This window comes from Podarcis raffonei, chromosome 5 (assembly GCF_027172205.1).
Source record: "Podarcis raffonei isolate rPodRaf1 chromosome 5, rPodRaf1.pri, whole genome shotgun sequence".
Taxonomy (NCBI): Eukaryota; Metazoa; Chordata; class Lepidosauria; order Squamata; family Lacertidae; genus Podarcis; species Podarcis raffonei.
Genome location: NC_070606.1, coordinates 86,677,695 through 86,691,371, shown reverse-complemented (window position 1 = coordinate 86,691,371; position 13,677 = coordinate 86,677,695). Strand labels below are relative to the sequence as shown.

The 13,677-nt window shown below is 45.8% G+C and overlaps 1 protein-coding gene across 2 annotated transcripts in view; it reads left to right on the top strand.

Annotated features, from left to right (window-relative positions):
• The first annotated feature begins 3,848 nt into the window (after window positions 1-3,848).
• SLC7A14 (solute carrier family 7 member 14) overlaps window positions 3,849-13,677 on the top strand; it is a 50,560-nt gene continuing 40,731 nt past the window's right edge. The window contains exon 1 of one of the 2 annotated variants that reach the window (XM_053390538.1): window positions 3,849-4,460. The gene's annotated coding sequence lies outside the window, so the exon portion shown is untranslated. Of the gene's footprint in view, window positions 4,461-4,747; window positions 4,919-13,677 lie in introns of those variants that run through there. The other variant, XM_053390539.1, reaches the window with a different exon arrangement.

Genomic DNA, 13,677 nt, shown 5'->3' with positions numbered 1-13,677 from the left:
GCTGGAACTAGCCAAAACTCTTCACTGGTCTTGCAGGAGAAATATAATAAATAAACAAGCCAGCTCTTGGAAGACCACCAAATAGGGCAAGGACCAAACAAGACATGATATTAATTGTTGTTGTTGTTTAGTCATTTAGTCGTGTCTGACTCTTCGTGACCCCATGGACCAGAGTACTCCAGGCACTCCTGTCTTCCACTGCCTCCTGCAGTTTGGTCAAACTCATGCTGGTAGCTTTGAGAACACTATCCAACCATCTCGTCCTCTGTCGTCCCCTTCTCCTTGTGCCCTCCATCTTTCCCAACATCAGGGTCTTTTCCAGGGAGTCTTCTCTTCTCATGAGGTGGCCAAAGTATTGGAGCCTCAGCTTCACGATCTGTCCTACCAGTACAAATATTAATTGTACCTTTGCAATTAACATGCAGGTATTTGAAAATTATAGCATCAAAAGGGGGAGCTTACTGGGAACACAGCAGGGAATGAAACCCCTATCCCCAAGCTGCTAGAAAGATGATCTCCCCATTGTCAATAAGGTATTCTCCCGCCCCCCCCCCAGCTAATACCAGTTTCAGAAGAGAGATTTTCCTCAGGATCACAGCAAAGGCTGGAAATGAAAAGTTGCCTTTGCAGGCCTGTGATCCAATTCACAGCTGATGCTATTTATATTTTAAAATGCCTGCATACTTCAATGGGCATGGGCAATGATTGAGGGTGATGGGAGTTGTAGTCCAAGACATGGGGAGTGCACCAGGTCAAGGAAGGCTGTTCTATAACAGAGCATGATAAATAATAATGTAAACCAAAAGGGATTCAGGACAAATTATCCTTCTTCCCTCAGATGGCGTATAGCAGTCATTGTGACCTCCAAAAGACCATTGTGACTCATGAGTATGAGGGTTTTAGTGGATTGTTGAACAAATCTGCACAAAACATTCACGTCCCAGCATTCTGGACACCTTTCTAAAAATAACTGTTAGAATCCAGGCTTCCACCTGGTCTTCATCCAAAAGCACAGCACAAATGATGACTCGAAGCAACTGGCTGGTCACGGAATGATCCTGCTGGCTGCCATTTAAACAAATTAGAATAAGAACCTTTGCCCAGTGAACATCCTGACTCATCAGACCTAAAGAATGGCCTGCAAAAACTAATCATATAATTGCTCCTGGCACTTCCTCTAAACAATGATTTTGCATTTTGAAATCCTTCTTATACAAACAGACTCGGGCACATAGTGTGGAGCTGTGCAAAATGTCCTGCACAGAACAGACATGTTGGAGTGAATAATGCCCGTAAGATACACAGCGCTTGTGTAAGGCTAGTGATGCTCAGTAATGGGCAACATGGAGTCTTCTATTTTCAGTAAGGAACTTCTTCAAGTCCACGGAGCATGGGAAGCTCTGTGAGAGAACAGCTTAAGCCACTGTCTTGCGCATTCACAGAGTGTGAGTCTATGGAGAGTCACCCAGCATTATGTAGCAGGTAGCAGGTACAGCAGGGATGGGTAAGCTATGGCTTTCCACATGTTATTGGACTATAACTCCCTTCATACCTGACCACTGGCCATGCTGGCAGGGGGTGATGAGTGTTAAGTCCAACTGCATCTAGAGTGACAGATTTCTTATCCTCAATGTTCTAACAGGTTCACTGGGATGGCATCAGGTTCTACAGGACCTGAGACAGCTCTCAGGAATGGTAAGCATTCAACAGTAGCCTTTACTCAAACGATACCAGGATAAGAGGCCACATGGGAATCACCCTACGAATGCCATATTGAGTTTCATAATGAAATTCTCCTTATCCCTGACCATTGGTCCTGCTAGCTATGGGGTGATGGGAGTTGCAGTCCAAAAACAGCTGGAGACCCAAGTTTGGGATACCCTGATAAACGGAGTAAGGACTGGCCCTAGTTCCTTGTTAAGTGTACGCACATAGTGGCAAATTCAAGTTTGCCACTCAGTGATATGTGAATGTTTGTTTGTTTGTGCCAAGGCTTCCAAGTGAGCCAACTAAAATCAATAAAACATCAAAAAAAAATTTTTAACAACAGTACCAAAACAATTCCATATCTAACACAGGAATAACTGTGATTAAATGGCAGTTTAAAACAGCAATAAATGCAGCAATAAAACAGGGATCAAGCAGCATCAAATGTAAATTATACATTTAAAAACCCTGGGAGAGAGAAAAAGATCTTAACTCGGCATGGAAAAGAACCAGTCAGGTTTCTCAAGAAAGAGCATTCTGAACGCTGCTAAAAAGACCCTACACACACACACACCAGTCACCATCAAGCCTGGCATGCAGACAAATGTCTCCAGAGTGCTTATATGTTACAGATGAGCTAGAGTGTCTCTTATTCCCTGCCCCTGTGAACATTAAATGGGCTTTGTCATCCATCGATTGTGCATGACTAAATTAAGAAGGGATACATAAGCAGCACAGAATGGCATTCAGAGGTGGCATCAAAGGATCTAAGACATGGCAGCCGCATGTAAAACCAGAGATCAAACACTAAGTCTTGTTTATCATAGAATCATAGAATCTTAGCGTTGGAAGGGACCCTAAGGGGTATCTAGTCTAACCCCCTGCAATGCAGGAATCTCAGCTAAAGCATCCGTGACAGATGGCCACCCAACCTCTGCATAAAAACCTCCAAGGAAGGAGAGTCCACAACCTCTCGTGGGAGTCTGTCCACTGCTGAACAGCAATTACTGTCAGAAAGTTTATCCGAATGTTTAGTCGGAATCTCCTATCTTGCAACTTGAAGCCATTGGTTCAAGTCCTATCCTCCCAGGCAGGAGAAAACAAGCATGCTCCCTCCTCCATGTGACAGCCCTTGAGATATTTGAAGATGTCTTGAAGCCCTGGGGAGCTACTGCAAGTCAGTGTAGACAATACTGCACTAGATGCGCCGATGATCTGACTCTGCATAATGGAGTTTCCTATATTCCTAATTCCCACACCTTTCCAGCAAAGACTGCATCACAAGTTAACTTCCAGCTGCTCTGTGGGTGGCTGCCAGAAGAAGACACTATGTGTATGGATGGAAGGGAGATATATTTTTTACTTTATGTTTCCTTGCTACTTTCCTATGATTCTATACCTAGAGGTTTGGTGGGGTTCCCACACTGCCTCTGGTCAAGATCTTCAAGCAGAGACTGGACAGCCATTTATTGAGAACAGCGGTAACATCCAGGTAGGACTTTGGGGCTGATCATTATTTATTTACTTATTTATAACCCAACCTTCACCATTTGGTCCCAGGGCAGTGACACGTAACATGGAATGCAGTCAAAGCACCATCAGAGGAATGGAGTAGTGTCAGCACTTACGACCAATTGAAGAAAGTGAAGTAACACACATTTCCATTTAAAGACAAGTGCCCACCTTATTCTCCAAAGGATTGAATCCAGAGTCTAACCTTCCCTAACTGCACCACTTGGTTGGTGATGCTCTCAACGCTGGCTTCGGAAAGCATGAAGGCGGGCGTTGGACTAGGTGTTCTTCAAGGCCCCTCTCCAACTCTTCTGATGCTATCAAGCCATCATTGGGCAGGAGGAATGTGGGGCGAGGAGGGGGTAAGCAGCAGGTGTAGAGAAAAAACTTCATAGGAATGGATCGGTGGCTCCTTGTCAAAGTATTAGCACATGCACAGAGAGAGAAACTGCCTGGCTTCCTTTTTTGTCACACATAGACAAGATTACCCTATGAATTCCAGCCCAAAGCGAGAGGTTGGCCAGGGTAAGAGAGGGCCCGCTGGCTCCAGGGTGTGGTGGGGTTATCTCCGTGGGGGCCACGTTAACGCTGTCTGAGCCTGACTAACACGTGGTGGGGAAGGATGGTTGTCTTCGCGGCTCCTGCTGCTGGTGCTGCTGAGCGGATCACGTGGGCACGGGAGGGAGGAGGAGAGAGAAAGAGAGAGAGCAGCGCTGAATAATTGAGGGCTGCAGCGAGCCGCTCGCCTCCTGCCTGCAAGCCAGCGGCCAGCGGGAGCTGTCCTTGGTGCTGAAAGCAGCGCCGCGTCCCGGAGGTCTCCTGCCAGCGCCCCTGCGCAGGGCATCAGAGGCGCCCGCCTCAAAAGCCTGCAGCAGCCTCGCCTCTCCTTGGAACAACTCGGGAGTTAGCCCCGCTCCCGCCTCCTCCTCCTTCTCCATCCCAGCTGGATCCTCCCACCCCGGGTTTGATTGGCAGCCGGGGAGAGAGGGGAGGGGGTGGATTCTGTGCATCTGAGCGACAGCCGGCCTCTCACCATCCTCCCCGCGCCCCCTCCACCCCCGCTTGGGTCTCTCCAGGGAGGGAAGCCGCGGAGATCCTGGAGCGGCAGGTGCAGCCAGCCCCCTCCCTCAGCACCAGCCTCCTCCGGCATCCTCCACCGGGACCCCGCGCAGCTCCTGGACCACCCTCGCCGCCACCGCCGCCTCTCCAGTCCTGAGCTCATCCAGCAGCATCCGCGCGGGGTAAGCGATGGGTCTTTTCTCTCCGCTTCCATTTTACGCCCTCCCTCCGGCTCTCCTCTCCCGCAGAGAGCCTGCTAAGGCGATTATTGGGGGGCGGGGAAGGGGGATGGGGGGCAGACAGAGGGAGAGAGAGAAAGAAAGAGAGAGAGAGAGAGAGAGAGAGAGAGAGAGAGAGAGATGAAAGGTGATGCATCCACCCTATTAGTATTAGTTTTATTTTTGCCCTCTCCCTCATTCCAAATTTGGGACGCCACAAGGGACACCACCATTGAATTGAGGCGTGGTGCAGAGTTCCCTACGGGAAGCGGACCCTCGAGAGTTGAGTAGCTGCCTGTTTGGGCAGCCCAGGGTTTTCTGCTACATCCCCTTACTCCTCGGATGCTGAAGAAGAGGGAAATTATGAAAGAGGACGCAGGAGCCACCTTCAGCTCCCTTCCCTTGCTTGGGATGTCTCCCATGTGAGTTCCAGGGAGGGTCTTTTATAAGTACTTTCTTGATGTTTGCGGAATGGGAGGAGTTTCCCTAGGGCGAAGGGGTAAGAGGAGCGCCCCACACACTCCCCCCATGGTTGAGAAGGGGGTTTAGTCCGACTCCTTCCTCACTTGCAGAGGACTCCTGGCAATCACTTCCTTCTGTCCCCTGCTCTATAAAACTCCACTCATGGCCAGAGGCTCATTCAATGGACAGTCGAGGGTGCTTCGTCTGTCCTCAACATCACCATTGGAAGCAGCAGCAGCAGCAGCAATGCTAAGCATTTGTGTCGCCCCCGCCCCGAATATACAAATCGCTTTAGTTATATTATCTCAGAGCACGCTGTGCAATCACTTTGTAAGGTGTAGTTTTATTATATATCCCGTGTTGCAGGAAGAAGGACGTGCTTTGAAGCAGAGAGCCTTGCCTAATCCTAGCAGCAGAGGTGAAAATTTGATTCCAGCTGGGGTTTCCCCAAGTTACTGTTCAGTCTCGCCAGCTCCGTTTAGGGTGTTGTTGTTATTCCTGTTTCATAACTGAAGGGCGATAAGGACTATGATGGCTTCATATACACCGTCTCTGGCGTTTGTGAGAGTAGATGATAATACGCTGCCAGCAGGAAGGGTGCCGGGGAGGGTTGCAATGGTGTTTCCTCCCTCTGGGCAATGGAGAGGAAAATTCGCTGGAGAGATTTGCCCCCAAGTGTCTTTCCGTCTACCCCCCCCCGCCCCCGCCCCCCATGCAAACACACGCACAGCAGGCAGGGACATGCTCCTTTGATTTCAAGTGGAAAACCCACTTTCTTTCACGGCCCATATCCAAAAAGTAGGGGCATAATTTTGAGGGCTACCTAACATCGAGGGATCTCGGAGGAGTCACCTCAAAGGGTGGGTTATTGTTGTTGTTTTAAATTGTTAGTGGCCTGCATAGTAAATGAATCAGAGGGCACGAGGGATTTAAGAGTGATGAGCTGAGGATTAATAGAAACTGAGAGTGAGAGATAGTGGAGTGAACGGATAAACACAGATGGATCACATAGAAATAATGCATCCTTCATGTGTCTCTGCCATCTCCCCTCCCCACCCCACGAAACCCCTTCTATGCATCAGATTATGAAACAAACTGAAAAAGAGCAAAAGTAAGGAACGCTAGGGCAGACGGAAGCAGAGAATATAGGTAAAGGTAAAGGTACCCCTGCCCGTGCGGGCCAGTCTTGACAGACTCTGGGGTTGTGCGCCCATCTCACTCAAGAGGCCGGGGGCCAGCGCTGTCCGCAGACACTTCCGGGTCACGTGGCCAGCGTGACAAGCTGCATCTGGCGAGCCAGCGCAGCACACGGAACGCCGTTTACCTTCCCGCTGGTAAGCGGTCCCTATTTATCTACTTGCACCCGGAGGTGCTTTCGAACTGCTAGGTTGGCAGGCGCTGGGACCGAGCAGCGGGAGCGCACCCTGCCGCGGGGATTCGAACCGCCGACCTTTCGATCGGCAAGCCCTAGGCACTGAGGCTTTTACCCACAGCGCCACCCGCATCCCTCGCAGAGAATATAGATGATGGCAAAATCATCAATATATTGAGAGGAAATGAGTTGGGGGTGGGGAGAGAGAAATAAGCAAAAGACAGAAGATTGCAGGTATCTGGCTCAATCCATTAGATCTATCTTCCAGATTATTGGGCAGGTCTGATGTTGGAAAGGACTGTATCTGCCATTGCTATTATACAGGCTGTTGTTGTTAAAGGAGTTGAGGGTCTTCTTGCCAAAATCAGCTACAGATACTCAAAGCAAAAAAAGGGAACAAAAGACTCTTCCCTATCCAAGAAAGCTTTTTATGGTGGTACTGATAGGTTTGTGGTTTGCTCCAGAATAGTCCCATTAACAGAACTCCAGAATAAATGTTTTGAAGGTTGTGGCCTCTCCTTCCTTGGAGGTTTTTAAGCAGAGGTTGGATGGCCATCTGTCATGGATCCTTTAACTGAGATTCCTGCATTGTAGGGGGTGGGACTAGATGACCCTTGGAGGTCCCTTCCAACTCTACAATGCTATGATTAAAGTGTGACCACACAGGGTTTGCATTTTAAGTATTTCTTTTATATTCCACCTTTATTTTCTCAAGGTAGCATGGTTCTCCCCCTCCTCAGTCCCCACAACAACCCTGTGAGGTAGGTTAGTCTGAGAGGCAATGACTGGTCTAAGGTCACCCAGTGAGCTTCATGACTAAGTGGGGTTTAGATCCTAACCTGACTCTTTACAGCTGCATAGAGTAATTATATTGGCCCCAACTATCATGTCTCACTTGGCTATCCCAGTTGATCTGCCTTATTCCAATCCCTAACCCCCAATTGGTTCCTATACCTTTCAGAGCATGGAGAGGATGAACAGGTGCAGAACTTTCCATGACACAGCTGTCCTGGATGAAAAACCCTCACCTGCTGAACTCATCTTCACTGGCATGAAGCTAGTGGTGGTTCAGAAGCATCTTTCACATGCCAGATGTTGACAACCTTAGGGCTGCTTCATTCATTGCACAAGCTGAAGTTATACCTGTAAAGGATATTGCAAATAAGTGCAGCAATGTAATATATTACTGTGGTGGTGTATGTTTGCAAGACTGTGTGCTTTGTAGATACAATAGTAAGGGAACTGGGATTGGCTCCAGCTCTGCTTGAGGGTACCCTCAGTTGTATGTCCAATTTACTACAACCTATTGTTCCAAATGGCTTTTACTTACCGTCTCACCAGCACTCTTACAGGCCACCAAGCAAATGTGCTTGTGACTGCTTCACTTAGAAGTGAGGGCCAGATCTACCTCTGGGGTAAACTAAAAAAGGTAAATGGGGGCCTTTTTATACAATGCAGTTTTCACACAGAAAGTCTTTGTTATTAATTCGTTGCATTTATGCATTGCTTACTACATTAAGGTCTCAAAGGGACTTACAATGGCAAAAGCATTCGTAACACAAAATGTAGAATACGTCAAAAAGATAAAAGAACGCCATTAACTAAAAGTGCTCATTCTGCAATAATATAAAAAAATGCAAATCCTACCCCAGCCTGCTAAAAGATGAACACCTTTGTAGGCTAAGGTGTCTTTATACCATGTGACCCCAGTTAAGAGCCTAATATGTGGAATGTCACTTGAGTCAGGAATGTCTTTGGCTGGTGCCTAAGAGTTGATAAGGATGGCACTAGGCACATCTCTCTGGGGAGAGCATTCCACAATCCGGGAGCCACCACTAAAAATGCCTGTTCTTCTGTTACTACCCTCCACACACCCCTCAGGGGGTGCACATGAAGCACTTCAGATAACAACCACATCTATGCATGGCTTCACACATAATTAGCTGTCTGAATACATTACCAAAGAACTTGTAATAGTCAAAAGCTTAGATCTGGGATAGCCAATGTGGTTCCCTCCAGATGTTGGTGGACTACAATTCCTATCATCCCTGACTGGCTGAAGTTGATGAGAGTTGGAGTCCAATACCATTTGGAAGGCACCATTTTAGCTATATGGCTCAGATGGCTTTATAAAAGGGTGAAACAAGCTCATGGAGAATATGAGAATTTATAGCGACATGATAGCCAAATTAAGACTCCATGTTTAGAGTCTTATCAACAGAAGCTCTGAACCAGCAAAGGAGGACTGATGTCTTCACGCCCTGCTTGCAACCTTCCTGGAGGCATCTGGTTAGGCACAGCTGGAATCAAACTGCAGGCTGGCGGAGCTTTGGTCTGACACAGCGAAGGCTCTCATTCTTATGTTGGATATAACCTAGATGTCACTTTCCAGATTATCAGCACCATTTCTGTCATCCAGTAGACAAGGCAGTTTTCAATTTACATTTCTGTTCCCTATTACTGTATTTGCAGTGCCTCTAATTGCTGTGCATTGTTGCTTTGCTTTTAGAATTGGTGATTTGTTTAGTGATGTTGCCTCCAGTGTATGGTGCATGGCTCCCCTTCCGATCAAATCACATTTCTTTATTTGTGCTTGTTTAAAACACCATAAATGCAGTGCCATTTATCTGGGGTTTTATGGCACTCCATTCTTCCATGCTCACTTGCATCAGCGAATATGTTCTCCTGCACTTGTGCCTTTGTGTCTCTCCATTGCGTTTCCACTTCAGGCATTTTTCAGAAACGTGCATCTTGATTTAAGTCCTAGCCCATTTTAAATTGTCTCTATTTTGTGCATCTTCAGTTATTGAAGCAGTCAGGCTCTCCTATGCTCCTAACCTCCACTGCCCATAACCTTAGTCAGTTTATTTATATACTGCGTATTCCACTAACACATTTGTTCTCTAAGTGGTTCACAGAAAACAGCCAAAATACAATAGCACAATAACCACAATACATACCTAACTATGGCATAGTGCTTAGCTATGGACATGGAATGACTGGAGGCACAAAGTGGTGAGAAATCTGCTCAGCATTTAGGAGAAGGGTTGTCATTCAGTGACAGGGCATATGCTTTGCATGCAGAAGGTCCCATGTTCAATTGCCAGCACCTCTAGACAGGGTAAGGAAAGACCCTTGTCTGCAGACCCGAAGAACTGCAGCTGTCCATCAGCATAGTCCATAAATGGAAAGCTTGTGGCCCCTCCAGCTGTTGTTGAACTATAGCTTCCATCATTCCTGACCATTGGCTATTCTGGCTGGGCCTGAGCCACAGATTACCCAACTCTAGTACTGATCTAGATGAGTCAATGATTTGGTAAAAGGCAGCTTCAGTGATGTAAAAGATGCATGTGTGCCCAGATGAATGGATGAATGGTAGGGTAGGATATCAAAATGCAGAGGTGCTGTCCTAGGTGCTGAAGTTCCCATTCTCATAACTGTACCATAGAGCAAGAATATATACCGGATTGATACTGAATGTTTTAGAAGTATAGTTAAGTATTAGGATAGTAACTGTGTGGGATCTGCTACTGTTTATTTCCAATTTCTGCCATTCAAGGTTTTTGGATTCCTGCACCAGGCAGCTCATGCTGAGCATTCCTCTGTACCACAGTCTAGTCTCGTGTTCTGTTTGGCCATTCCACCTCCTGTGATAATCCTATGTGTACTTGAATAGCTATAGTTTTAAGTGGCTTGGGCAAAAGGTCTGCCACTCAGTCTTAGCTGAAATGTAAACACAAGCATACAGTGGCAAGTGACGCTCAGACAGCTTCATTGGTTGGAGCCATCTGATGAGCAAATGATAAATGTCTTCCGCAGATGCTGGTTTGAGTCCCTGGTGGACTACTTCTGCCAAATGGGAGGCTGTGCCTTTGGTGCTGACTTAGATTATAAAGGGGATTAGATAATAGGCCTCAATTAGATAATAGGCATCAATGGATGTTAGGCATGACACATGTGATGTGCAACAAAATGAGGCAGCAGATCACTAGCCCCCAAGAGGAGAAATCTGGGAATTTAACATAGTTGTATCTGGGCAGTAAAATAGGTCCTTTCTCTGCCCCTCCAACAACAAATGGGGTCCCTGAAGCAATCTCACCAGAACATCAGTTACTATTAACACCCAGAGGCAGCATTTTTGTAGAGCATCTGGTTGACCACTGTGGGATACAAAATTCTGGACTGCACATATCTTTTGTTTCTTGCAGCAAAGATTCTGCTTATGATCTTACAACCTTAGCAAATGCAAATTCAAACAAGGCAAATTTTTATTTTATTTATTTTATTTTGTTAAGGCAAGTTGAGGACATTTGCATGGTACAGACAAGCTCTACCCTCTGGACCTACTCCAGAACTCTAAAGGAACTTAATTACTAGGAAACCTTCTCCCACCATTATATGTAGTTAAAACACAGTATTGGCCGAGGAAAAGTTAGCTATCAAAATGATGCCAGGTATAAAGCCATTTATCAATAATTATCTATAGCCATTTACCAGTAAGCTCCCAGGTTGTTGTCAGTGGCACTATATTCCATTCATAATATGGTCTGTTTTTGAATTTTCTAAAAGAAGAAAAAAATAGCAGTGGTCTCATTAATTTTAAATGGCATTCAGTGTTTCAGTGACATTTTGGATATATATCACTTCTTCATGATCAACAGGTAAGGCAGCAAATTCATCTTAAAAGCAATGTGAATTTGGACAAAAAACCAATGCAGCTGTTAACCGGCATTCTTTAAACTTTTTTTAAAAAGCACTTTTTTGCATGAATTAGCCTGTATGAATTCGTATGATCTCAGAACCCTTTTAAAAATCTGGACAAAGCTGCAGCACTCTCAGAGAGGCACACTGGGTCTCGGTCAGATTGAAGAATATGAGCTGCCTTAACCAAATGATGATCTAGCAGAGAGGTTTGAATTCCTCCTGGGTCTCAGGGTCCCTTGTGACCCCAAAACTGCTAGCAGTGGGAGCTGCCGCTGTGCTTATTTCCCTTCATGCTGTTCCTGTAATGCCAGAAGCCCAAAGTAACATGGAAGGAGCAATGCCATAGATTCTACTGGCATACATTTTTAATATAACATACATATTTTATTCACACAACTAGGAACTTCTGACAAAAGAGGGTTGCTACAGCTGCAACATGTGGAGCATAAATTGCACAACACCCTTCTACTTAGAGTCACAGAATCTTAGAACTGTAGAACTGAAAGGGATCCCAAGGGTGATCTAGTCCAACCCCCGGCAATGCAGGAATCTCAACTAAAGCACCCATGAGAGATGGCCATCCAACCTCTGCTTAAAAACCTCCACGGAAGGAGAGTCCACCACCTCCCGACAGTTCCACTGTCAAACAGCTCTTACTGTCAGAAAGTTCTTCCTGATGTTTAGTCAGAATCTCCTTTCTTGTAATGTTAAGCCATTGGTTTGGGTCCCCTACCCTCCTGAGCAGGAGAAAACAAGCTTTCTCCACCTTCCATGTGACAGCCCTTTAGATAGTTGAAGATGGCTATCATATCTCCTCTCAATCTCCTCTTCTCCATATCCCTAGTTGGAACCGGAACTGGAGCCCAGATTTGTAAGTAGCTCCATCATTGAGTAGCAAAACACATGTGTGCGCTTTTCATGCAGACGTTCCCAAGCTTAGTCTCCAGTTAGAAGTGGCAGGTGGTATGAAAAACCTTTGCTTGAGTTCCTGCTGCAGATTAGAGTCTACAATTCAAGACCAGTTGGGCAGATAGTTTGACTTGGTATAATGGAGTTTCCTAAGAGCCTCTGTGGTGTCAACAAATCTAGTATTAGCAAGCCAGGAAAGGCAAATTGCCCAGGCAGGAAAGAAGCAATTAAAAGAAAACCTTAGACCAAGTATCCATCCACCAGTTGCTGCATCAGCTCACATACCTGTCAAAGTTGTGGCTTCTTGTGGGAGACAAGCTTTGTCTAAGAAGGGCCTGAAGCGTTTCTCTAGGCTTATGGCCTACAAAGTTGATCGGAAAATGGATTCACGTAACATCCTTGTTTCTCTTCAGTTTTGATTTAATTTATTTAGGCTTTCATCTCAAGCTCTCAGGGGCTCTCTGTAAATATTTATGATGTTATGCAAAAGAGGAAGAAGCTGGATTTCTCTCCTCAAATTGCTCACAGTCTAAAGCAGCTTTCCCCCAAATTGTCCCTAGCCGGATGTTTTGGACCACAACTGGCTGGGGCTGATGAGAGTTGTTCATCACAACATCTAGCAAGCACCTGATTGGGGAAGGTTCATTTAAAGTCTGTATCTATTTATGAATCACTGATGTGATTTGTAAAACCAGTGTCTTAAATGCATGTCAGTATCAGTCCTGACAAGGCTCAAACTGGGAGAGAAAATCACATGTAATTGTTTTGGTTTTAAGCATTCTAAAATGCCATCTTTGAGCTTTGGCCAAAACGTGAGCCCCACCCTTTAAAGTATTCTCTGGCATATTTCCAAATGCAGAACAAGTGCAGTATCAGTATCCAATACAAGTGCTTTTCAGCCTATAATTTATAGGTTGTCAATTAAAAGATAACAAAAAATAACAGAATGAAAAATAACACTTCTGTGATTTCCATTTTCCCCGTACTTAATGTGGGCATAGGCTACATTAGAGCATTTCTAAGGACATTATTTCTGCTAAATTGGTTTTATTCCAGTAAACACTAAATGGCTGCCAATTTATTTATTTTTTGGAAATGACTCCCACAATGCTTATGACATGAGCTCACTGCATGGAGGGGGGCGAGGAGTGAGTATGATGCATACATGTTTGTTTTTTCCCGCTCTTCCAAAATATGGCTTGTGACCAGAAGCTTGACAAAAGCTTTTACAGCAATCTGAGAGTAATGTGATGCCTTTGGTTCTTATTGCTGTACCCAGACCCCTTTTCAGGCACCTTCTTAGCTGGCCCTACTGGCAAGAGGCTCAGTGCTACTGACCATAATATCATTGAATGCTACCATGATACAGTCTAGTACACGTGCTTGAACTTCCATACAAAGCCACTAGAGCTTGAGAAGACTGACATAGCTACACCTTCTGATGCTTTCGTTGCTGCCACCCAACAACAGTGTGGTGCAATGGGAGTGATATTCTCCAGCAGAAGTCATGGGCCACCTCTTACCTTTCCACTTCCTGCCTGATCTGTCCTTTCTCTTATCGCTCACCAATGCATCCCATAGCTTCTCAGAAGCAGACACGCAAGCAGAACCATTCTGTCTGCTCACACTTGTGGTCTTCCAGACCTCTCTTGAGCAGCCACCAAGAGGGAGCATTTGTCTACAACCAACAGTACCGGTTATCTTGCCCGTAACTCATTTCAGGTGCTTTTATGG